Genomic DNA, 27,402 nt, shown 5'->3' with positions numbered 1-27,402 from the left:
AAAACGCTAGCCCATTTACCGTTTGTAACTATGATTACCCTCACAACAGGCTTTTAACCAGGTTTAGGAACGTGCACACTTGGCTTTATCAATCGACATTGACATCAAAGTTTAGTAATGAAATACCAACTCTGAAACATAAATACTATATAACATTTTTAATATCTGACTGTAAACTATTTTCTTTCTTTTCTGACAGGTTCTAGGAAGGTTATCTCTAGCCAAAACTAAGAGTACAAAAAACATATTCATATGTGTCTCATACATGTAACACAGACGCACAAACCTAGCAGGAATCCTCAGGTAATTTTATATTGTGGCAAGGGTTTTAGCTTGTCCTCTGATAAGGATAGTGTCAGCAGTTCTTTTACATTCTGCTGTTTCAGGGGTTAAACTTTCCATAGCAAGGCTCAGAGCAACAGATTCCAGAAAGAACCTATGACCCTAGAACCCACAGGATTCTAGGATAATTATTCTGAAAGTTACCAATCTCAAATCTAGCCCTGATCTCCCAGTTTCGGATTCCTATTCCCTTGTGTGTATTCGGACATGTGTCTCTAGGTCTATATGTGTTGCTTGTACTTTTTCTTTGACACTTTTTCTATTCTTTGTTTTGTCCTATTCCAACTTAAAAAGGAGTACCATATTTTATTTTGTCATTTTTTTCCTTTGATGTTTGTTTGTTTCGGGAAAGAAACAGAAAGGGTATGGCTCCAGATGCGAGGGAAGGGGAGGAACAAATGGGGAGAATCGGCGGAGAGAAAAGCATAATCACATTATTATATGGAATGGAAAATACACATTGTTTTTTCCCAATGGGCCAGCCCACAGGGTTTTTAAAATACAGTTTAATTGAAATGACAAGAAGGTAAGAAATTGATATTGCTGAGGTGTTACAGGCATATACTGCTAAACCCAGGCCTTGGGAGATGGAGGATGACAAATAAGGAATTTTAGGTAAGCTTCAGCTTAACAGAGATGTTCCAGTTTGTAAGTCTCTGTATCCACCCCTGTACCCCAATCCAGTGCCTGCCAAGGAGTTGAAGAGGATACTTGGCTATAAGGAATACTGCTGTGACTAGCCATCAGATGGAAAACAGGACTTTACTTTTTCACAATTTGAAAGACATCTTCCAATGTATGTTCTTTGCCCACAGTCTGAGAATTATGTTTTACAGAGAGACCCCAGATCAAAACAAATTTAAATTTTTGATAAGATTTTATGAATCTTCTTGTAGAAATATTCCACCAAGGTTTGAGAGTAAGGTAGCACCATTATCGATACACTGTCTGGTAACTGGCCTTTGAATTTAGTGAAAATTTCTACTAGTTTGAGATAGTTCCCACTTTTCTCCAACAGGTCACCAAAGCTCCAGTGGTGATAGGCTGAAATGTGTTTGCAGAGAGGCACCTTCTAGATAATATCCAATTCCTCAGTGTATATCTGAACAATCTTATTTAGTACATAGACACAGGAAATATAAACTCTGTTTCCTTCTACCACATCAATGAGGTCATTTGCTATGGCATCATTATGAAAATTCATGTCAGCATTATGAATTTTGTATTCAGCCAAAATGATCTTTGCTGTTTCTAGCATCTAGTTCACTCTGAGAGTAAGTGACTGTGAGATTAATGCCTCCCTTGTCTTTCTTCTTAAAGCCAATCTTGGGAGGTTTGCTGTTCAAGCAAATGCCAAACCCTTCCAACTCATTTTCAATCATCTTATGTATCCAGGGTTTTATGACATCTAAAATAATCGAGATCAAATTACATGCTCAACCCACTACAATGGCTTGGTGACCTCTGCCCTTTATATTTTTGACAACTTCAATAATACTTGACCAATCCAGGAGCCGTATCTTGGACCCTTTATATCTGATAACATCAGACACAGTGGTCAAAGTGAATCCCTAGGCAGCCACTTGAGAATTCCCTCCTGTTAAGTTATTTAGCTGAATTGGCTTCCCCACATATGGAAACCCACAAATCCAATTTGAACAATGCCTGTCATGACTCTATCACAACCTTCTCCTGGCCTACCACCATGGCCACTTTTTGGAGATCTCTTCATCCATGGCAAGGCAAACCTTAAATAACCCAAGATGATGTGTTGTAGCCTTGCTTTTCTGTGTCTGCGCCATCTCAGCTTCACTGTCAGGAGGCTTCCCTGAGGTCTCGCTGATGGGAGAGAGGCTTCATGACCGAGCTGACCTTCACACTGGCTAGACCCACCTCACGTGCTGACCTTGCCACAGGCCACTGCTGAAGTGCCAAATATATATCAATAAAAGCCAAAAGATAGTATAGAGCAGCCGTTCTCACACTGTGAGTTGCAATTCTTTTGGAGACAGAAAACCCTTTCACAGAGGTTGTATTTAAGACAGTGACAACAACAACAGGTGGAAACATAGAAGATATGTAATAAACAAATGGGATTGAAAATAGGATAGTATCATAGAAATATACAAGGAAATAAAGCACATTAAGTTCTTGTTTTGTTGTTTTTTTTGTTATTGTTTTGTTTGTTTCTTTGGCAAGTAATATGCGTGTTTCTATTTTTGCTTTTATTTCTGATTTGGTGACTTGGTTATTCCTTTAATTTTGCTGTTTTTAAAATCCCCTTTCCCGCAAGGCATAGTCCTTTAAGTCTTCTTAGTTAATCCTTAAGGTAGGCCCAATTTTCTAATATTGAAATGCAAATCATGTTTCTCGTTTAGCATAAATTAGAAAGTCTTTAAACAACCTAAAGAAAAATGAAAATCACCACTACCTGCTGTGGAGTGGACAACGTGTCCTGTCGTAAATGTTAACATTTGGTCTGTTGGGGGTATGCGTTCAAATCAGAGGCATTGAGAAGCATGGCGCATGGCATGGCTAATGGCAGAAGATTTGCATCCCCCACTCTGACCCAATTATAACAGTGTGTGGTCGAACTGACTGACTTACACCCTGCAGAGCTTTGCTCCGATGCTGAGTGAAGTAGGACATGCATTAGTATTTACATGCACAGCATTCAAGCAGAACCTGCACTCCTTCACAGGTGAGCTGCTCTAGCTCTAGGGTCAGTGGGCTCTATTAGGACGAGAGCAGAATGGGTCAAGGCAGCAACGTAGCAAAGAGGAAAAAAACGGGCTTCCCCTCTTTTGTGTTACAGCCAGTATATTTGAGCTCATAGCATACTATTGTTTTACATGTTGTCTTCTTTCATTTTCTAATACTGTAAAAGCATACTACAAATCGAACTAATTATAAGCAGTATATTCTGATTTAGTGCATACTGATGGAGGCTAGGAAGTTCTGGAGAGAGTTTCATTTTATGACTCTTTATGCTGCATCACATCATAAAGAAAGAGACAGGAGAGGGGAGTAGACAGGAGAAAAAAATACAGCTAAATCCCCGTATTAATTTATTCATTCCTGGTTTAACATAAATTAGCTTGTGAGGGAAACATCTTCATTTCTTAATCACTTCTTAAAGGCTTGAACTCCAACACTGCTACAGTGGCAATTACATTTCAGGGTGAATTTTAGAATGTTAATTCAAAGCAGAGGAAATGTTAGTTCAGCGTTTGTTGTCAACTGTTATGATTTGAATAGAAAATGTCCTTCGAAGACACCAGTGTGGACACCTGCTCTCCGGCAGAGGGCACTGTTTTTGGAGATGCCAGACACTTCAGAAGCTCTGACATAGCTTAAAGAAGTAGGTCTAGTAGCTTAAAGAAGTGGTTATAAGGGTGCTGAGGGTACCTGGTGTGTGGTTCCCGCTGGTCTCTGCACCCTGTCTTCCACAAGGAAAGCAGCTTTGCCCACACTAGGGTGATACACTGCCTCAGCCTGGACCTACGTGCAACGGAGTCCAGGAATATGGACTGAAGGTTCTGCAACTATGAGCCAAAACAAATTGTTTGTCCTGTAACCTCCTGATCCTCACAGTGGTGAACACATTCTAGCATAGCATGCTCAAGTGTTGGAAGTGTTGTGAAGAGAAGTTACAAAGCAAAACCCTTACACGAAAAATAATTCCTCTTGCATGGCTTTTAGTCCTCATTCAACTAATACTGCATAATAAATATTTAGAGGAATTTTTAAAAATGTGCTTTTCATTCTAATTTCACCTCATTCGTTAAAACAAAACATTTCCAAAAGTCTAAAGTACAATTATTTTGTGCCTATGAATGCTGACATTTAAAACAATATTTGATTCTTTCCTTTTAAGACCCGACTGCCTTTCTACCACAATAAGGTCTGTGTAGGACAGCACCTTTGCACAAAGCGTCTGGTAAAGGGCTGACTGAGGCTGCTCATTTGTTACAGAAACAAGAACGAGAGTGAAATGGAAGCCTAATCAAATATACACAAAGCATGCAGAACTGAAAACCTAGACACTGATTCTAAGCAATCAGATCAATTTATACAGTTTTAGATAGAGGGATAGAGTAAAGGTAAAGGAAGATAGGTAGCGACCCTGAGGCATGCTTACAGAAACCAAGAGAGACAGAGGATGGTTAAAATAATGTTAAATGTTATAATGAACAGACATTTAAAATTTTGCCAAGACAGTATGTTTTTAAAACTGGCTCATAGTACTTGCTGAGAAGAGCCCGATATAGCTATCTCCTGAAAGGATCTGCCAGTAAAGAGTTGGATTCTCTTACCCAACCATTGGACTGAGCACAGTGTCCCCAATGGAGGACCTAGAGAAAGGACCTAAAGAGCTGAAGGGGTTTGTAGCCCCCATAGGAGGAACAATATGAACCATTCAGTACCCCCAGAGCTCTCAGGGACTAAACCACCAACCAAAGAGTACACATGGAGAGACCCATGGCTCCAGCCATATATATAGCAGAGGATGGACTTGTCAGATATCAGTGGGAGGAGAGGCCCTTGGTCCCATGAAGGATCTATGCCCCAGTGTAGGGGAATTTGAGTACAGGGAGGAAGGAGTAGGTGGGTTGTTGGGGACACACCCTCATAGAAGCAGGAGGAGGGGGGTGGGATGGGTTTCTGGGGAAATCAGGAAAAGGAATAACATCTGAAATATAAATAAATAAAATATCCAATTTAAAAAGACAAAAAGTAGAGAGAGAGAGAAACAGACTGGGTCCAGCCATCAGCATTTAAAATCAGGATTTTACCATTTTGCTTTCTGATGGTAAAGCATACCCATCTGACTGATTACAGTAGAATTGTTACTCAGCACTGGCTATTTACCCATTCCCTTTCTGAGCTACTCTACTAGTGCTCATTTTCATTGTCCCTAAGAACATTTAATTTTGTGATCTCTGATGGAACTATGTCTTTTTGCTATGCCCAAAGGAAATACTAGCCTTTTGAAGACCTTAAGAGAGGGCACATTCCCGGACCATATTCTATGGCTTCTTATTATGCAACTCTAGTATACATATGACTTAGTCCAAAAGATTATTTTATGTAGTCTGAGAAGCCACAGCATAACTTCGAAAGGGCCTTTAGTAGTAAGCAATGACACACTGCATGACATTCACTATGACTCTGTTGTAGAGTGAAGTTCTATTAGTAATATGACCACCAGATGGATGTTAGCCCAAATCTGTCTTCAACACTGCTTGTTAGTTGTTTCTCTAACAAGAAAAGAATCGAGGCAGTATGTAAAATCACTGTTCACAAGATAACTGCTAGTGTTATGAAATAGATCTTTGATGATTGAAAAAAATTACCCTGAGACTTGTTTACTCCTCTGCTAACTAAGCAGTCATATACAATACATCAATTCAAAATCTTTTAGCTAAAAATAAAAAATAAATAAATAGAATATTCAGTATAGATTCTCTTCTCAAGGGCTGTCATTAATAATGTATCAAAATTGGGACATAAAAAACTTATAGGCCAAAGCTGAGATTAGATACACAATATACAAATAAAATGTACGGTAATCATTCGTTCTCAACTCTCAATGTGTAAGAATTGAAATGCTCTCCTTGACTATGATTTGGTAGGACCAGAATGTTTCTCTGTCACCAAAGATTGATTGCATACCACTGGAAGATGAGTAGAGGTGACTTCCTAGAAGAGCTAGAATGATTCCAAGAAGAGATAGCAATTGTGTCAGGTTTTGATTTAGAAAGGACCTGGTCGTGTACAGAACAGTGAAGGTCATTTGGGAGGAAATAGAAGTAATATCAGATGTATAAAACTACACAAATGGAATTGTGAAGATGAAATGACATACAAAAAGCCCTTTGCATCATGTATTTGTTTGGTAAGATCTATACTTTTGTACCACAACCTCATAATGTGTGAAGTCTGTATTTTGCCACATAGTAATATTTATACATTGGATAAGAAACTAAAATTATGAGCTTCACTGGAATAAAGTTGTTATATTTAGCAAGACCATATTAAATTTACCTATGAGCTAAGTGGGTAAGGCAAGCTCAAAGTAATGGTTCAAACATTATAGTTCTCTGGTACTTGTATAATTTGATAATTCTTATAGCATATAATAGAAATACACTTAATGATTTTGCACAAGTTTATTTATTTGATTGTTTATTTCAGGATTTAGCTATGTAAACAATGATGGCTTGGGACACTTTAGCTTCAGTTTGAGTGCTAGAATTCCTGGCAGGTCACACAATAGCTAAGTCAATTTTTAATGTTTCCTATTGGTCACTAACTCAAGTCTCCTTTCCATAGTATAACTCCAAAGAGGAACATAATGCACTTTATGTGCTGAGGAATTTAGTTTTTCAGCTTGGCAGACAAAAGACTCTCCTGGTATTTTTTTTTCTACAGAACAATGCTTTTATACTGCACAATAGCTTACAGATAAAAAGCTTTATTGCGGGAACAATATGTTTGTTTTAAATGTGAAGTAGAAACGTAAAGAGAATGACATTATGAGAAGGGGAACTAGACCTTTGACAAACACACATTATGCTGTGCCACCAGTTTCACAGACAAAGAAGGATAAAATGAGAGTGAACAAGAAGAATGATGAGGAAGGATATAAGGCCAGAGCAGGACAAAAATGAAGTATTCTGTAGCCTTTTATAGAAATAACAAGTAGAACTGTTATCTAGAAAAAAACAGAAAGCCACACATATATACCTAAGTAGACCCACCACATGGATGATTAGTGTTCATCAAAGTCAATTATTTAAATGTATTAAGCAGTATTTATCAAGGCTTTGTGGTTTAAACAATTATATAATATGTCTTTACAAATATGTGAAGTTCAATTTATGGTTTGTTTATATAAATATATATAGACACATGTGTGTGGTTATCTTAGGATTTTACTCTCCTAATAATGACTTCATTGTCTGCACTCAGTCAGTACAATCCTCACTGTGTCGGAGATCTCCTTCATAGCCTCTCTAGACTCAAGGTAGTAATTTGTGAGAGTGTATGTTTCTACTTTGTCTCATGCAAATAAGTTGAGCATGTAGAACTAGATTGATTATATTCTTACTTGAAAATGTATTTGGCCAGTGTTAGTGTGATAGAATTGTGTGTGTGTGTGTGTGTGTGTGTGTGTGTGTGTGCAAAACTAGTTAACACAGGCAATAAAAGTTTCTTCCTTCAACTCACTTCCTAAGAAGTATTAGTAGAGATCAAATATAAGCTAAGTGACCAAACAAGAAAACCTTGTGCTTTCCTGTGCTTCTAACTCGTAAGGACACCAATCCCAGGACAAGAATTCCCATGACAAGAATTAAAGGGATACAGACTTCCAGGCTTCAGTTTAATTGGAAGATTAAGCTAATGTGAGATTTACATTTTTGTGCATAGTATAAAAAGATAAAAATCTGTTTGCCTTAGCTTCCAAGAGTAATTATTTGTGAGTAGATTGCTTTAAATTAGAATATGCAACAAAGAGAATGATCTCAGGCAAAATTTCTCAGATTGTAATACTTGTTGAGAGAGTAGATACAGTCTAGTTTTATTCTTATCTTGAGGCAGCAGATGATAGCTCCTAAATGTGAAAAGTTTCTCTGTACATGCCCTGTTCTCAGACCACGCATGTGACTATTCCATAGAAATGCTTCATCTCTCCAGATGAGAGCTTAGAAAATTTAATCTGGTTATGCCACCACCTTTAATTCCTGGTTCATTCTGAGAGTTAAAGGCTCTATCCTTAAAGACAGCCCCCACTTCTGATACTGAACGCAAGCCAGGCTTTCTAAATACGTTGTAACTGACATTAAATTCAGAGTTTCCCTTTCTTTATTTCAATATTCTGCTTCAGAGGCTCATGAACCTCAAACACACTTTATTTACATATTTCACATATAGGATCATGTATTCCCAGCTGTACTGAATGGGTTGTACCTAGGAACAAATGTGGCAGAAGTGCTTAGAATAAGTTTGGGGCCAAGCATGCATCACTTCCATCTTGTTCTTGTTTGTGTCAATTCACAGTACTTCACATGTGCACGAACCAGGCAGCTTATAGAATCTGGTTTAATAACTCTCACTGAAATTAATCTTTATTCTTCTACCTTCTTTCTCCTGTATCAATCCTCTAATCCCTGGCTCTCTCTGAAAAATAGCCTCATTTTGAAGCAATCCTGCCTTGACCTTTCCATCAGTAGTACAAACTCAATTTGCAATGGGTAAATTTTATTTGTCAGCCTAATGAGATCAGGAGTTACTTGGAAGATGGACATGAATGTTCCTATTAGGAATTATCATGTGTGAGTTAACTGAGGTGGGAAGACAGTCCCACTGTGGATTACACTATGACCTGTGCTGGGAGTCTGAACTGTACAAAAATGAGAAAGTTAGCTCAGCACAGACATTCACTATTTTCATTCTTTCCAAATGTGAATGCAATGTGGCCAGCTGCTTTAGGCTCTTGCTTCCTCAACTGTGCCATGACGGGCTAGACCTTTACAATGTGAGCCAAATAAACACTTTTTTCCTTAAAATGCTTTTGCAAAGGCATTTTATTACAACACCAGGAAAAGTAAATAAAGAGACGTCTATTTCAAAGTAGCTCCAAGAATTCCTAGAAGTTCAAAAAGTTTGTGTCAGGAATTTAGGGCAAATGCCAACAATATTTTTAGATATCTTAGTTAGCTCCTCTATCGTTGTGTCAAAGCACTATTACCAAAAGCAACATGAGGAAAGAAACTTTTATTATGTTTACACTCCCACATCACTGTTCATTATTGTAAGAAGTCATGACCAGAAGTCAAACACAGCGGAAACCTGGAGATAGGATCTGATGTAGAGGCCAAGAGGTGGTGGGGGAGGGATGGCTAGAATGGTGCTGATTGCTAGCTTGAGCCTCTTAGCTTGTTCAGTCTGCTTTCTTATAGAATCTAGGACCACCAGCCCAGGTATAGCACCACCCACAATGGGCTGGGTCCTCCCGCATCAATCATTGATTTATAAAATGCTCTACAGACCAACTGACTCCCTATCTTATGGATGCATTTTCTCAATTGATGTTCTGGTCTCTCAGATGATTCTAGCCTATTTTAAGTTGATGTAAAATTGGTCAGCACAACTACATAATAAATTATGGCTTAAAATACAAAGTTTTATTTGTAAATAATATAATGTGTGCCTTTTGTTTCAGTGGGTTTTAATGTCCTTGGATTCAAGCAACCACAGATGAAACTCACACACACACACACACACACACACACACACACACACATATATATATATATATATATATATATATATATATATATGCATACATACATATGCATATATATATTAAAGAATGTTGAATCTCTTTTTCCTATGCCTTCTATTAACTCTTGTCTCTAATTTGTCTGTTATATGTGTCTGAATGTTGCCCATCTAAATATTGCTTTCATCTGTCTGTGTGTATGAGTATATAAGAAAAATCTTTGGCTATATACTTGTGGAACAAATAAAAAATCACCATACAAGAAAGAGTGAGGGACATTTTTTGGGAGTATTTAACAGAATTTTATAAAGGATTAAGTCACTGACTTCAAATCACTCCAACTAACCATATAACAAACAAGCAATGTCAAAAAGTAAAATGCTACATCTAGCATTTATGGTGGATATTTGTTTTATTGGTTTCTTTTCAACCTATGCTTGATTTCAAAATAAAATAGAACACATAAGAACATCCACATATTTTGGTTTCTGTGTCAGAATCATGGAAGTACTCATAATTTAAAATTACAGCTATACATTAGCTTGGAATTAAAAAGTTTACATGGGTGACCTATGGCAAGCAAAATTGGTTGTTACATCGGTCTATTAAAGACAATTTAAACAAATAGGCTGGTTACACAGTAGGATTAGTCTTAGACGGATTCAGGATATATTGTTAAGTTTGCTGTGTGGTCTAGAGATTTGTTAGGATGTAAGAGATATTTTTATAATCTATTGAAACTGATTTGCATTAGTTTAGGTACAATAACAAGCTAGAGATGGTATAAAGTATTTAGGAGAATATCAATTACACACAAGTCCTAATATGAAAGTTCAAAAGTTTGGTAATACAGCTGTCCTGGGGGAAGTTTCCTATGGATACCAACAGATAAGTGTATTGCTGTTCTTTAAATGTTATTGGATTTTTAATATACAAAAATGATTTTCTTTTGTATTGGCTATTTTATTTATTTACATTTCAAATGTTATCCCCCTTCCCAGTTTCCTCTCCACAAAACCTGGTATCCCCCTCCCCCTGCCTCTGAGGGTGCTCAAGGATGATTTTCAACAAGCTGAAAGAAATTTCAAAAGTCTATAGTTTGCAAATACTAACATTTCAAGTCTTTATAAATTCTATCTAAATAAAATGCCTCTAACACTAGTATTCTTGATCAAATATGTTGTACTAGTGTTCATATAACATGAGCTTCCTTCTCAAGTCTCATTACATTCCCTAAATCCTAGCATTGTCAAGATATCTACTTTGCCTTCCTCTGAAGGCTTTCTCTTCATCCACCAAGTACAAGTCCAATGTGTATCATTCTCTTTAATCCACTGATGTTTGTCTTGCTAACTGAGCACTATTTGCTTGGGAAAATTGTTTCTGTGATGTCCAATTTTGATATAACAAGAAACTTGAGTGTTTACCAACAGTAACAAACAGATATGCATTTTTCTCCTCATTTACTTGCTAAGTTTTCAATCAAATAAAAGGTCTTCTATCTGTAAAGATTCTGGATGTAAACATGCGTTCAAGTTGGTTTGTTGGTTTTCTTTTGAGAAAGGTTCTAACACAGAATATTGCATGACCAAAGTTTGGCCACACAGATGCCATGCCATGGGCATTGAGTCTGGGGTGAAAGATACATTGAAAGAAGGAGCTTTTGCAGGTTTTTATCACATCACAGCATATCAGTCAGACCTTCTATGATGAGCCCTGATGCCTTCTTTGACTCACATGCTCTTTAGTTCCCCATGAATTTGCTAAGTCCCTGTTGATCTTCTAATAATTTATTTTTCTTTAAGACAACTAGAGGTAGCTGTAAATGATTACCCACAACTACAGTCCTAGTATTTTAGAGAGCCTGAGGGTGAAGGAACACTAAAATTTTGAGGTTACCTTTACTTACTTTACTTACTTTACTCACAAGGACCCTGGAACACAGAGTTAAACCTTTCTCAAAAGAAAACAACCAAACCAAACTTGAGAGCATGTTTACATCCAGAATCTTAGCAGATAAAAGATCTTTTATTTGATTGAATAACTTAGCAAGTAAAATTATAGTATTGTCAGCTTGAATAGAGTTATTTCAAATGTCTATATTTAGAGTACAGCAGAAAAATGTGCACCATTATGCTGGACAGTTGTGTGGGATAGAAGTGCTACAGGGAATCAAAGGTCCAAACATGCTTACATTTCATTTCTATCCTTGAGAACCTTATTATAAAGATAACTCCATTGAGAAAAATATTATCAAATATCAATCTTGCATCTATAAGTAAAAGCCATCTACCTTTCAAAAACTTTCAACTACTATTAGTAGAGCATGTCTATTTCAAAGGCTTGTATTGTGAGACTGAGAAACTATGAATAAGATGTATTTTAGGAAAGTAGGAGATGGGGAAATAAAAGGAAATCAACACAGATTCAGAGTGCTTCTTCTGAATCAAACATTTTATCATGTATTTCTCTATCTTCATTTGTATTGCAGTGAAATGCCTAAAGCAAGACAACATCATTAAGAAAAGAGGTTTATTTTGTTCAAAATAATAGATATTGAAAGTCTAATATCAGGCACTGCTATAGAACTGGCCGCTAATTAGAGTCTTCTTGGATGGTCCATTTTGTAGAAGATAATATCATGCCAATAAAACACATGGATAAAGCTCATGAGACTACAGGGGAATCTCATAAGAATTGTATTAATTCCTTCTGAAGCTTGCTACCTCTGAAAACTGCAATAACTAATTCTACATCACTAAACTGTAGCCCAAGCTTCCAGTGCTCAAACCCTTTAGGGAAAAACAACATTAAGGTCCCAGAAGCATTTAGTGTGGATTTTACATTTAATCTTTGTAATAATTCTGTAATGTAATCGTTCATTCACTTACAGAAACCTTGATCAAGGAACATTTTTCAATATTATGTGGCTAGACCATGTCAGAAAAATGCAAATCTGTTTAAACAAATGTACTGTAAACATGTAATAATGTACTCTATATTATATATATTATGTATAGTATATACATGTTACTAGTAAACTACATGTATGTATGTATGAATGTGTCTTTATGATTAACATTATATAAATACATATATCCATAATATATAAAAACATACATATAATTCAAGTATATATGTACACACATATGTGTTTAGATATATATGCATAGAAACTACACAGAGATGTACATCAATATATTTAAAATTACATTAGTATATATAATATATTTAAGTGTGCACATGTATTTGCATTTCAGTTATATACTAGGAGTTAGCTATAAAGAAATCTGAGTTTAAATTCTTTTCTCATACTTGAAAGATGACACAGCATTTAAGAGCACTTGTTTTTGCAGAAGACCCAGATCTGTTACCAGGACCCACGTGGTGGTGCATAGTTCTAGACCAAGGACATCTAATGCTCTTTTCTGGCCTCTGTGAGCACCAGTCACACACATAATGAGCACACATATACACAGACTCATTTACATCAATAACCAAATAAATCTTAGTGCTTTGTCTTTATCTTTTTTGACACAGAGTTACTTTTTTATGTAGAAAATTGGTCATATTTTTTTTGACTAAATAGTTAGATGTGTTCCTGCAGTATGTCTTTGTTTTTCTTGCTTACAGGATTATATGCTACAACTATTTTATATGAGCTAATAATGCGTTATGAATATAGACATTATACAAGTCTATCTATGCAGAAAAATAAATTCAAATATACATTTATAGATAAAGCACTTTATTGTATATTCTATAATGTCAAGCATTTTCAACTAAGACAACAAATTGACTTAATATAAACAGCCTGAATCTTGTCACCTCACAAACAGAAATGTTTAAAAAAATGGTATATTGGTGGATAGACTTCGTTAAATTATAATTATGGCCAAAATACTATCTTATCATTTCATTGCATCAGGAATTTAAAAACAACTAACTTGATTGATTTGAACTCTAGGCTCCATATCATGCAGCAATTAGATGGCTGCTTGGGTTGCAGCCATCTAAAGGTTTGAGAAGAACAGAAAGAATATCTTCTGAGATAGCTCCTTTGCATGCTTATAGACATAAGATGTCACTTCTTTACTGGCTACTGATTTGAGACTTTACTTTTATACAATGTGTGCCTTTTCCTTAGTGACTGAGCTTTCCCCTTAGCAAGTAACTTGACAGAGAAAGAGTGATCACAAGAGAAGCTGTGGTATATTTTGATGGCCTATTCAACTGTATATCTCCTGCTTGTAATTTATTCATTAGAAGCCAAACCTTTTGTTTAGCTTCTGCACTCTCCATCTATTTGAAGGAAGGCAGGAATATCACAAAGATTTTGGACATAATGTGTTTTAAAATACATCTGTCACAAACAGCAATGTGCCAGTTCAGTTGGGGTATAAGTGTGTGCTAAAGATCCAGATAGGGGCTATACTCATAATTTTCATCTCAGAGAGAAAAAAAAAACTAAAAAAAGTAATTCTAGACATCTCCATGATACAATAATAGTATTACCCCAAAGAATAGGAGCCAAGACCTTTGAAAGCTATGAAAATAGTAACAGAAAAGCACATTTCCAGAACCTAATAAGTATGTAAGGAAGATTGTCACATGATCACAATTGTTCTGAAATGGTAGCAGAAAAGGCAGTATCTTTGGTCAAGCTACTTCAGCAAATTAAGAAGCTTCATTTCCTTTAAAAGACAGATGATGTCAGCTTCCTTTTCTACCTCAGAGATGTAGGAGGAAAGAGATATTATGATGGTATTACTTTAGAAACAAAATGAATTATAATAAATATTTAGGAGGTCAGCATTTTGTTGGCTTTAAAGTGAAGTCTTCCTCTCAGTTCTTTAAGAATATTTAGATATATATACTTGCTAGCAAAGTTCTCATATTTTTCTTTGAGTGCAAAATATGTCTTTTGCTCACTATCCACTTACTAATTATCTAAAACGTGACATAAATGTTAAAAAGCAAGACATACTGACAACATGGACAAATAAAGGTTCTTCTCCATCCTAGATTTGCTATGTGATCAAAGCCTTTATCTCATTACCAAGAATTCATCTACGACCTGAGATCTCATCCCATTTGTGAAGAGAAAACGCCTTCAAACAGTATAATAGTTTCCTTCAGCATTCTGAGACCACTTTTATTCAACCTGCCCTATGGATTTCATTCTAGGCCCCTTTCCCAGGGGTCATAATTCTACTTACATCAGTAAGAGAAAAGTATTTATTAGCAAAACAATGCTAGAATTAACAAAAATGTTGAATCTTCTAAGATAGGTAGGGATTCCAAAAAACATCTGATTAAATAAGCTTTTTATTAAAGTCATATTCATGTTAATGTCTTTTCATTTTTCATTTTTATTATTATGACATTTTAAAAATTTTATGTACATTGGTGTTTTCCTTGCATGTGTGAGCAAATTAGACTCCATGGAACCGGAGTTACAGACAGTTGTGAGCTGCCATGCAGGTGCTAGGAATTGAACCCAGCTCGTCTGGAAGAACAGCCAGTACTCTGAACCAGTGGAACATCTCTCCAGCCCTGTCTTTACTTTTTTATCAAAGCCATAGCTTTAATCTCAGGCCAAAGAGGAATCTTTTCAAATGTGTGCTTTTTGCACAGAAGATGACTATTGCCTCCTAGATTTCTCTCAAGATGTTTTAACCTCAACACAGAGCTGCTAAGGCATATAACCTGACCAGCCTTATTCCTTTATGGTTATTATCAATGAAATTTAAGTAATTTATTGAAGTAGTAAGGTCAATTCACTTTAGATGCTGGCAAGTTTGATGTTCTTGGCCTATCACTTCTTCAGTGAGGAGAGAATCCTGGAGTTTCACAAAAAGGTACATATATTTTCCTTGGATACAAGTCTCCAACAGAGAAGGAAATTCAAGTCAGACTTGTTACTGCCTTGACATGTAAGGATGAAGTGTATACATCCTAGTGCAAGCCAAAGAGAAGCACTTAACTGTGACTACCTACATTAGCCACTCCTCTTTGCTTGTCATCTGCATTAAGTATTTAAAGGGTAGTTGCTTTCCCACGAATCTTTCATTCTTATCATCTTTGTACAAAAAAGTATTTGAAGTCCAGGATTCTCAAAATTTCCCATCTAGTAACCAGGACGATTGTTCTTCAGTGTACGTTTCTGAAGCAGTAGTGCCTGGAGGAGATTTGATTTGTAGGAAACAGCACATTTGGTGCAGAACAGAGACAACATTGAATGAAGTTTGATGAGTTCAACATTGTGGAGAGGAGATACAGGGAACTGAATTCTTATATCGATGATCTCCTTTAAAACAAATTGCAAGAGCTGGTCCTCTCCAATATTTGAGGGAGTCATCACTCACTAAGAAACACTTATATTCTAGTAGCAGGTTGTGTTAGGAGATAAATTGTATGTTTTATATGCTTTATTTAACTTGTTCAGGAGATTTTCTTCTGGTTGTCCTGCATCACATGTTCACCAGAAGTAAAGCTGAGGTGTAATTAAGTCAGAAGAGCTAATCATAGACAACATTTAAGAACTGTTCTGCTAATCAGTTTTCAACACTGGACAGTTATTGGGTATATAAACCACATTCCAGGCCAGGCTGCATGCCTGGGAGTAGTCAGCCAATGGACGTGCACACACACACACACACACACACACACACATGCATGCACACACTCACGCACACACACATGCATGCATGCACACACACTCACAAACAAACACACGCGCACACACGCATGCACGCACACACACACAAACACACACACGCAGGCGCATGCACACACACACAGACACACACACACACACATGCACACACACATGCGCACACGCACACACACACAAACACACTCACCCACACAGGTGCACGCACACACACATACACATGCATATACACACGCACACACGCACACACACACATACTCGAACACACACAGGCACACACACACAAACAAAAACACACACATGCATGCATGGACACACAAACGCATAAACATAAGACTTGTCGGGGGATTGTTGTTGAATTTTGTCCTTGCATTTTGGTCTTATTGTTTTTGTTTATTTGTTTTGATTTTATTTGTTTTTTTTTTTGAGGCAGGGATAGAAAACATAATGTGTGTGGGATAATTGAAGGAATTTGGGAGGAATTGGAGGAGGAAGAAAAACATTATCAAAATGCATTGGATAAACAATTGGTGTGCTCTTCCCTAGGAAATGCTCTTTTTCTAACTCAGCATTTCTTAGATGACAGTCATTCTTTGCATAGGGTTGAGGCCTCCTGGGCTTTCCCTATTCATTTGAACATCTGTACTTTTCTTATTCAGCCCATGTTTAGAGAGTCATGTTGCTGAGAATTTGATTAAGGTATAGCTTTTGATATCACTAGAAGATACAATGTTGTAGCAAACTCCAAGATCTTCTGATTCTTAAAATTATTCTGCACCATCTCCCTAAATGACTCCTGAGCCTTATATTTGGGAGTGTTTTGTAGACATATCTAACAATTAATCCTGAAAATACATATGAATAAGATTATAGAGATTGAGCAGGTTATATTTAGAAACAGACATGTATATACATATATGTGAAAACATGAAACAAATTTAACAAGAAGAATGGCTATGGATTTGGAAGAGATAAAGAGGGTATGGGGAAAATTTGGAAGATGGAACAAAAGAATGAATAATTAAAATATACTATATAAAAATGTTCATAAAGAAGAAAAAGATGAAAACATTTGAAAGGATAGTAGAAGGCTTAAGTTCATATCTACTTCCCCCTTTATTAGCTGTCTTAAAATAATTTAATATAACTGTACTTTTATACAAATAAGCTTCATTATATTTGTCATCAGAATCCCTAGAATAAAAGCTGAAATATAAGGAATTATTCTTGATAGAGTGAATTCCTATAAACAACACTATGTAAGTGTACAAACAGATTTAAATGAAGTCATTATTATGAAGTCAATATTAAATAAATTAACAAGCTGCCAATCAAATTTGTCAAACTATTTATGAAAGAAGAAAAATCTTTGAATAATTTCAGTTCTCAGGCAATGTACAGGCATCTCTAATTAGCAAATGAATCTTTGAGTCTCATGTGTCTTTTATTATGTGAGACTGGCTTTTAGCTTAAGAGAAATCTCATGTTTTCCAGAAAAATGATTGTGCTATAAAACAATAAAATTTCCTTAAATAACAGAAGCCTATGAAAATCAGCTAGTATGTGGTTATAAAATGTGAGTGTCATATCTACTAAAATAGCTAAAATAAAATGTAGCCATTATGAATGCATTTATATTAATTGTTAGTAATGAATTAAATTCCCCCATTTAAATGAAAAGTAGACTATCTCAATATCTGAGCCAGAGCAAAGATACTTTCAATGACCCCATTTCTAACCAACCTTTCAAAGTTAATAATATAAACTATAATTAAATTTTAATAATTAAGGGAAATCAGAGGCAATCCTGGAAAAAAAGGTGTCAAATGAGAATAATGTGCTAGAAATATCATCTTCTAAATTAACAGAAATTTCTTAAGATGGAATATACCATTCTTTCCTCCCTCCTTCCCCTAGTATAAGCTGGCTGTCCTGCTACCACAGAGACACCATGTTTGAAACTTGATCTAAATTAAGAATCTTACTCTGCCTGCTGATAAGCAGTAGAGTGTAGGACCTGTGAGTTTTCTGAGAGAGGTCCAGCCTCTTTCCCCATTTCATCTTTAGTAAGAGTGAGTCTGTAGGATCTTTTTGATACTCTCTTGATGTTATCTTTGGACAAATTTTCCAGAACATTCTTCCCTTTCACAAAACTAACCCAGCCTTGCTAGTCAGATGAAACCATGCAGATCAGTGGCAACATTTGTTATATTTATAGTTAGTTTTGTTAATTTGTATGTACAAACATGTTCTTATAAACTCAGAATATTCATTTCAGGCATGGAGTCATAATGCCTGGTGTGTAGGAGGGAGAACTGGACATTTAGTGAATAAAAATAAAAATTCAATGAATATGTAATGTGCTCAGGAAACCTCTTCACCAGAGACACACCATTTATAATCTCCAGTTCTTCAGCTAATACACAATTATAATTATACCGTGTGCATTTGATTTGCATTGTCAATGTACTTTGCCTGATAATGTTTTAGTTTTATCCTGTTTTATTTTTTCAAGTACAATTTTTTTTTCAATAGTTCCAATTTTGCTTTAGTGGAATGGTGTCTGCTTTCACAGAGCAATGTTCTTTGATAGTAACGGAATCCATAAAATAAGTTTAAAAAAAATTAATGAAGGCATTTGCTCAGCATAGGCTGTTTCATCAAAAACGTACCTAGTTTATTTTACAATGGAAAAATTGCAGAGACTTAGAAAGCATTCTGATTGGATCATGAATATTCTAATGGGGTAGAGTAATCTGTGAGAACCATAGCACTCCACTGAAGCTGCTGTTCAACATTCTAAAGTGTGGAATTCATTTTCCTACAGCACAAAAGAATTCCCTGCAATAAGGATTTTGTTTATAACAGCAATAGGACAGCTCGGAGGAGGGGTGTGCTTTTCATGAAATAATCACACTTTTGAAAAGCTGGTATTTCCTCTTGCGCATAATATACAGCATATGATGACATGCTGACATCATGTGCTCTTCCTCAGCTATGCAATGGACCCTTTCAAAAATTACGTACTTACATTGAACTACAAGGTAAGTATACTAGAAGACCCATGACACAGTATGGAGGCCATATATACCCTTTGTCACCTTTAAAGATTTATTATTTATTGATTGATTATAAGTACATTGTAGCTGTCTTTAGATGCACCAGAAGAAAGATCTCATTACAGGTGGTTGTGAGCCACCACATGGTTGCTGGGATTTGAACTCACAACCATTGGAAGAGCAATCGGTGCTCTTACCCAGAGAGCCATCTCATCAGCCCCTATTACCTTTAATGAAAAAAAATATTATAGCTTTACATGGTATCTCAGCTTTATAGCACAAAAACACAAAGTGTTCTTAGCTTAAGGAAACATCCAGTTTAGTAACATGGACTATATAATTCCTGTAACTTAGCTGTTCACTGTACAACTAGTACTGTTATCATTCAGTATTGCTTGGATTAGATGACAAATCTATTAAGATTGGTGTGGCATCAATGCTAAACCTTTCTGGTCTAGTTTCTTTGCAAAGGACATGGCAAACTTGAACGTTGGGAACCTCATTGGCAATGCTGGGCCTGTCGGCTGTTGGGCCTGCTCTATGAGCTGGGATCATACAAGTCATACAAGGGGTCACTCCTGACCCCTCTGCCACTGCTGCTCAAGCTGAGGAGGACAAAAGGAGAAGCAAAGAAGGAAGAAACTGAGAGATCTGATGATGGCACAGGCTTTTGTCTTTTCAACCAAACCTCTTTTGTAAACATATCTTATAAAAATCTGTCCCTGTTTTTAAAATGGGCACATGCATGAATTTGAATATTATACAAGAAAAATCCAAACTGTGTGTTAGTATTATATACATCCCTCCAGATTCTCACACTTGTCATCTTTATTTGCAGCTTGTCTCAAACTGTTGATATTCTAGATTCTGGCTAGTGTGGTGTATCTTTGGCTTCTCATTGGCAAAGTAACTTTCATTTTTCATTTGTATCAGTGTTTGGACAGAATATTAACGAAATATATGGTAGGGACCTATAAATGTCAGTTATATGAAGAGTTTTTTTATTTATTAGATACTTTGCTAAAGCTGTGCCAAAACCATATGCTTTGTGGGCATAACTCTGGATTTTGACATTATAGAATAAATTTTTTAAAGTGGCTTTGAAATACAGCATAGCTGAAAATTCCATTATAAGTAATGTCACACTTCCTATGTTGTAGAAAATATACGCATAGTTTAAACTGTTATTTACTTTAGAAATAATACCATTCTGGTTCACAGAATTCTTGTAAAAGATGAATAGCATGTTTTAAGCTAATAGTGCAATTAACCTATATTTCAGTCCATATCCAGTGTTAGATTTTCCTTACTTAATTTTGGGGGTGACTAATGTAATGATCTATCATAGCATATATTAATAAAATGTCAAGCCTGGAATTCAATCAATGTGTTAGTTTTGTTTACAGTGGCAAAAATAGTACTAATGAATTTTCTAACCATAATATTCTTAGATTGTTAAATATTGTTATATTAAATGATCTTGGCTATTTTAATTGTGGAAAATTATGGACAGACAGAACCTTTATTTTTATCATGCATTCTATGATATTTTTCTGCAATATTTTTAGAAAAAGTAATTACATGAGACCGTGTAAAAATTAAGTTATAATAAGTTTAACACGAAGCATGAAAATCTATATTTTTGGAGCTAGAGGCGGTTCATTGGTTAAGAGTGCCCTCTACATTTACAGAAGGCTAGAGTTCAGTTCGAAGAAGTCATGTTGGGCAACTTAACTCTCCCATACCTCCAGTTCCAGGGGATACAAGGCTTTCTATAGGCCTCCAAAAGGACCCCCACAAGCACACCCCTTCCTCCACACCCATACATATACACATAACTTAAAATGACATTAAAATATAAAGATCTGCATTTCCACACAGTGCTTAGGTAAGAATAGAAGCCCTTGTGCATCTATTTGACACTTTGCTAAAATATCTTAACAGTCCTTTCTTTTGGTTTTTTTAATTATTGGTGAGGGGTGAATTATAGTCCTATAATATTTTTATGCTACAGCATCAGTGACTGTATACAGAGATTTGACTTTGATCACTAATGTCATTGAGATCATAAGTGTAGACGTTTGAATCAACTGGTGAGAAACTAGAAAGCTCATGTCTGTCTCAAACACTGAGGCCACAATACAAACACATTGAAAAACAGAAAAGTCCATTCACCAGATAGCAATACCTTCATCCTAGGCTTCCTCAACATCAGACACATGAGAAAATGCATCTGAGCTATTTAAGCCTCCACTGTGGTTTAAGCTTCCTTTGGGTTTTTGTTTGTTTGTTTGTTTGTTGTTGTTGTTGTTTTTTAAGCAGCAGAAGCAAACTGAGATGGTTGGATTTTGTTTCCTTCAAGTCCACATATCAGTTGAATAAGTCAAGTCAGCCAGAAACAGAATCAAGTATAATCAGAAGTAGTGTTTGCTGTTGTTTTAAATCTCAACCCAAGTGCTTCATGCATCAACACTACTGTATTGAACTAGAAGCAACAGAAGTTTTTCTTTACAACAAAAATGTTTGATGTTCAGTCTTACACCTTTTAGCAAAGTCAATACCTAAGAGAACTTCCTAAAGTAGAAAATATGGATTTGAAATGGACCCCCTTACACCAATATAGGAGCATCTCCATGTCTTTCCACCACACATTTTAACCAGGTGTAGGTATATAAGTAAACGCAGTTATTATGACATTTTACCTCTTGAAATACAGAGGTTGTGATCCTGGCTACTGCCAATCAGTCTCTGGTACCTGCTTACCAGATTTCCAAGTCATCAGTATTCAGGTACCAGGCTGAAATACATTGTGAAAACTGTACTGTAAGCTGGAGAGATCTATTGAGGAACATGACTATAGGAGGATATGTTAGAAAGTTTAGAGGAACACAAAGCCAAGGGAATGAAATTTCAATTGTGCAAGGCAGAAATTTACTCATGGTATCCATATAATTGTTACATATAGTCAAATTGACTGCTATGTAGTTGACGTCAAATTAAATTGACTCTGCCAAAAGAACCTTAAATAAATTAGCATTAGAATATTACCAGAAATATAAGTGAATGAATACCATTGTTTAATTCAAAACACATCTTTTACATTATAGAAAATTGTGCTGTTATCTGTGATCCTGTTTTCCTCATTTTGAAAAAAAAAAAATCTATTTTCAGAAGTTCCAGAAACGGCTTTGACAAGAACCATATGCACTATGCACAAAGCAGGCAAATTAAAAAGGGGTTATTGAGGCCAAATATGCTAACCACTAGAGCTAATTTAGTTGCTGTATTGGCCTCCACTTGGCAAGATTTATTGATAGAAATTTCTAGCTTAAAACAAAAGAAATGTTCATGTGTAGTTTTGTAGATAGTGTTCCCATGAACAAATACAGGATTGCTTGTTCACAGATAATTCTTGCACTACTCCAAAAATGAAAGAAAGATGAAGAAAAAAAAGGAAGAAAGAAAGAAAGAAAGAAAGAAAGAAAGAAAGAAAGGAAGGAAGGAAGGAAGGAAGGAAGGAAGGAAGCAAGCAAGCAAGCAAGCAAGCATAGTGTGGAATATGTAGCCCTGTAGTGACCCATCTTTCTTCCAAATAGTAAATTTGAATTTCCTAATAGAAAAGGTGTATGAGGAAGATATTTTTTCTGCTTTTCCTCTGTTTTCAGTTTCTTACAACCAATTACTTCATATTCTAAGCTCTGTCTATACGAACATGTCAAATATGACTATTTGTGAAAATATATCTTCATGTATCAATTTTAAAAACCTTTACTAACAAAAACAGTAGGTACAGAACATATATTGTGCTGAATTAATGAAGAACAAAAAGTTTTGTTTTACTACAATCCCAATCTTTTGTTGAAATTGGGGCAGATGCCCATTTCCTGCAGAAAATTGCCAACTGGAACACACAGCTGCCAGTTTTGACTCTCTGCCATGTTCAGTGTAGTGTTGTCTTATCCGTTAGGACCTGGGAGGAGGGGCATGTCCTACAGTTCTGATCCCTCCTTCAATCTAACTTCAAATCACAGAAAAAAATTTCCAGGGGTTTATATGTGGTCCATGTTCAAGCCTACCATTACTGGGCATTATGCTGATAACAGCTTTTATTCTTGATCCATTTCAGGGGCTTTTCTTAGATCAACAGTGCCTCTTTTTTGCTTGGTTTGTTGTAAATTAGACTGCTTATTGAAAAACAATCATTGGAAGGATTTTTTTTTTGTGTGTGATTCATTTGTATGATTTCTTTAAATACAAACACAACAGCTGCTTTTGACTTAAAAAAAATTGGCTCTTAGCCCAATGTTCCAAGATATGTTTTCTGTTGTTTTGTTGGTTTGATTTGGTTTTGGTATTAACTTCCTAGTTATCAAGTTCTTTGAGTTAATAAACATAAAAAGATGTGTTATCATCATGGAGCAAGATATTCATCGTTATTATGCAGCAAATCAACTGTGAAATTTGATATTTAAAAAAATAGTTTCTGAAATATAATCCATTTTCTCTTTAAAGCAAAAGAGTATCAAAAATTAAGCTATTCTATATCAAGAAAGATATTTTTCTCCTAAAGCTCTTTTGGGACTGTGTTTGAAATCTGCAGATGTCTAATATTGTCAGACCAATAAGTACCAACAATTTTATTTTCCAACATTTTACTATCTGTGACTTAAAATATAAGGAGGATATTATCAAATTCTTACATAATTGTAGTAAAATCCACGTGTCTTAATTGGAACTTAAGATGAAAAGAAAAATTTTGCTTGATAGGGAAGTTGTGCACCATATATCCTGCTTTTGTTCATAGTATTTCCACTTCACATTTATGCCTTTTATTCTATTGCTTAACAGCTGGGCAGGGAAAATGAAATGCAGCTAAAAGACCCATTTGGCTTCTTGAATTAGGAGCAGAGCAGGATGGCACTCCAGGGAGGTTGCGTTGCTGTAGAGAAGGGTGGTTGGTTGTGAGTGTGGTGATTTTCTTATCACTTCTGCTGTGACTAGCTGGCCTTCGCTAGGGCCCGTACTTGTGTTCCCAGACCAGAAGTAGGATGCGCTCAGCACCACTGCAGAGACTCCTGGGTTTATGTACCGGGCTCCTCAGTCTTGCCTGTCCCATTACACATTTGGCAGATATATGTAATTTTGGTTTCTCTCACTTAACAGCTTTCCATAGAGGAAGTAATTTTTCTACCTGTGATTATCACACCTGTTCATATCAGGAGGAAAGCATTTGATCTTCCTCGTCAAAACAAGATTGGAGTATGCTTTATTGCTGCAGAAGAGAGGTTGCTAAATGGCTGCTACTCTTGTCTTAGCATTGAAACACCTTCTAAAAGTGAAACAGGCCATGAAAAAAAGAAGTTATAGTGAGTATCAGGAAATGCCCAAGGCTTAGCTATAACTGAATTTATGGAGTGCAGAGATCTGATTAGAAAGATAACATGGAGGAAAAGCAAAGCTAAAATGTGACAGAAACTTGAAACCGTGAGAACAGTGGGCAGGCACTCAGGTGAGAAAATGAAGCAGATAGTCTCCCCAAAATATTTAATTTCTTTCTTGTTATTTTTCTATTTTTTTAGTACTAAGCAACAATATTTGATAAGTTCTTGTGTGTTCCAGGCCTGCGCTCAGGCAATTCATAAATGTACAGTTTACAGTCCCCATGTGTGTTGCATTTCCTAACCTTAGAGAACTTTAGCAGTGGACAGACATTTCCAGCATAGCAGTAGCAGTGACAAACTGGAATTTAAACATTGTTAGTAATGCAAAAGAAGAGCTGTTGTCACTCAAGAGATTCAGAATTTCTGTATCAATTCAATAAGACAGAAAGGGACTGGAGAAGTATTCAGAGAGGAAGATGCATCTAAAGAAAGGGAACTGTGGCTTCATTAAATAACAAGAGGGAGAGAACACTCAAGTGGAGGTTTGAGAAATTCAACTTTAGGAGGAGCCTTAAATACATAAAACAACAACAAAACCAACCAACCAATCACAAACAAAAAAAACCACCACGAACAAAAGACAAAGCAAAGCAAAACAAAAACAAAACAAAACAAAATACAGCCTTACCCTACATCTTCTAAGATGGAAGGAAGCTGGCTGACCATAGAAGTGACTGTACAAACTAGCTGGACCTACAAACATGAGGGTGATCCAGGACTAATCGTAAGCAATATGACTACTAAATTTAGGAAATACTGCTAGTTTATTTTATTATTTTTGGCCCATATGAAAAACTGACAAGGTACCAGATGTCTTTCCCAAATATTCTAAAATTATTGAAACATTCTGTTCTCATATCAAAACCTTATGAATTGGCTGGAAAGATGGCTTAGCAATTAGGAATGCATATTTCTCTTCCAGAGGACTCAAGTACTATTTTGAGCACTCTGGTCAGATAACTCACAATTGCCTTTAACAGCAGCTACAGTGGAATACAACACTTATGACCTTCCTGGGTACTTCACTCATGGCCACTTCACATGCAGACAGGCACACAGTCATACACATTTACATAATTTAAAATAAAATAAGTCTTTAAAATTAACATATTATGTAGGTACTGTATAATCCTAATTTTCCAAGTGAGAACTTCTTGTCTAATCAGAATCCTAACCTTAAGAAGGACATAGTTAAAACCGTTAGGCTCTCAGTTGTAGCTTCTAACTTTTCACCAAAAAATCTGTACAGTAGCCAGGCAGTGGTGGCGCACGCCTTTAATCCTAGCACTTGGGAGGCAGAGGCAGGTGGATTTCTGAGTTCGAGGCCAGCCTGGTCTACAGAGTGAGTTCCAGGATAGCCAGGGCTACACAGAGAAACCCTATCTCGAAAAACCAAAAAAAAAAAAAATCTGTACAGCCAATGGGAAATCTATTCTCATTTGCATATGAATTAATTTGAATGCTCTTATAATATTTTAAAAACTATTGATATTAGCATTGTTCTTATTTTTCCAATAAATAAGAGAATTACTCCATTTTTATAATTATGTAATAAAAATTTAACCACCTAACACATTACAAGCACATTTTTTGAAAAATGTTGGTAACTAGGCCACTGAAGAATTATCTAAGTACTTAAAGTGAGATAGATCATGATAAGTTTAGTTTTTGCAGCAACAATAATAATAGATATTGGAAAGGATTGATAGAAGACAGGTGTGTGGTATTATAACCTTACCCTCGACATGATACTATAACCTAAATATGTTCAGTGTTTCTCTGTCACTAAAAGCCCTAACTGGGAATGATTTTCTATCATCTCAATAAGCCATGTAAGATATTTAGCACAAGATGTAAACTATAAACTACTAAGTCCCAAAATATTACCATAGACTAGAAACCATGCTTTAAAAGTTCTTGTTTTGAGACATTATATTTTGTTAAAGTACTGAGCATTTCAACAAATTACATTAGTTCAATGTCAGTTTCTTCAGTTATAGAACATTGCTGGGGGGGCCCTGTCAATTATAATGTAAAAAATGAGCTTCAAGGAAAGAGAGAAAAGACACTTCCCCTTTCCCTAGTCAAAGACCCATCTGAATGGAGCTTTCACTAACAGCAAATTCCCCAAGTCATTATCAGGCTGGAAAACCTTTGGCATCTGCTATATGTTGTAATTTTAAAGACTGCATTAATTTTTATAATCAGACAAATAAAATAAGTTTGTCTTCTTATAAATTTTAAGAGAAAAATTCTAAGAATCTTTTCAAAACCTTTACTAGTAGCATTCTGACAAGGGGAGAAAGAGCCTTCACCAGTACAAATGAACCAATTTCCCAATGTTGCACTTTGCACTCCTTAATACTCAAATCAGACAAGAAGCAGATTCCACTTTGAAACTGCTGTTTAAAGGCATTAAGCAGGTGAACACATAGCAGAGTAGTAGGTGCTATATCAAAAGTACAAAGCCAGGTCCTCCAGGCTATTTCCTAGCATTGTGTATAATAAAACTTGCCCTCTCTACTTACACACCTCATAGAGGTACTGCAAGCATTGTATCATTTGCATGTCTGTTATTAACTACATATATATATA

General features: G+C 35.9%; 1 protein-coding gene and 1 pseudogene across 41 annotated transcripts in view; one reads left to right on the top strand and one right to left on the bottom strand.

The window, feature by feature from the left end:
* Positions 1-27,402, top strand: part of Ptprd (protein tyrosine phosphatase receptor type D) — a 2,240,535-nt gene that overhangs the window by 1,335,146 nt on the left and 877,987 nt on the right. The window lies entirely within an intron of this gene.
* The window catches only part of LOC116095269, a 31,331-nt pseudogene continuing 5,033 nt past the window's right edge, over positions 1,105-27,402 (bottom strand).

Source organism: Mastomys coucha, unplaced genomic scaffold, assembly GCF_008632895.1.
Source record: "Mastomys coucha isolate ucsf_1 unplaced genomic scaffold, UCSF_Mcou_1 pScaffold18, whole genome shotgun sequence".
In the NCBI taxonomy this organism is placed as follows: domain Eukaryota; kingdom Metazoa; phylum Chordata; class Mammalia; order Rodentia; family Muridae; genus Mastomys; species Mastomys coucha.
This window is presented reverse-complemented; position numbering and strand designations above follow the sequence as displayed.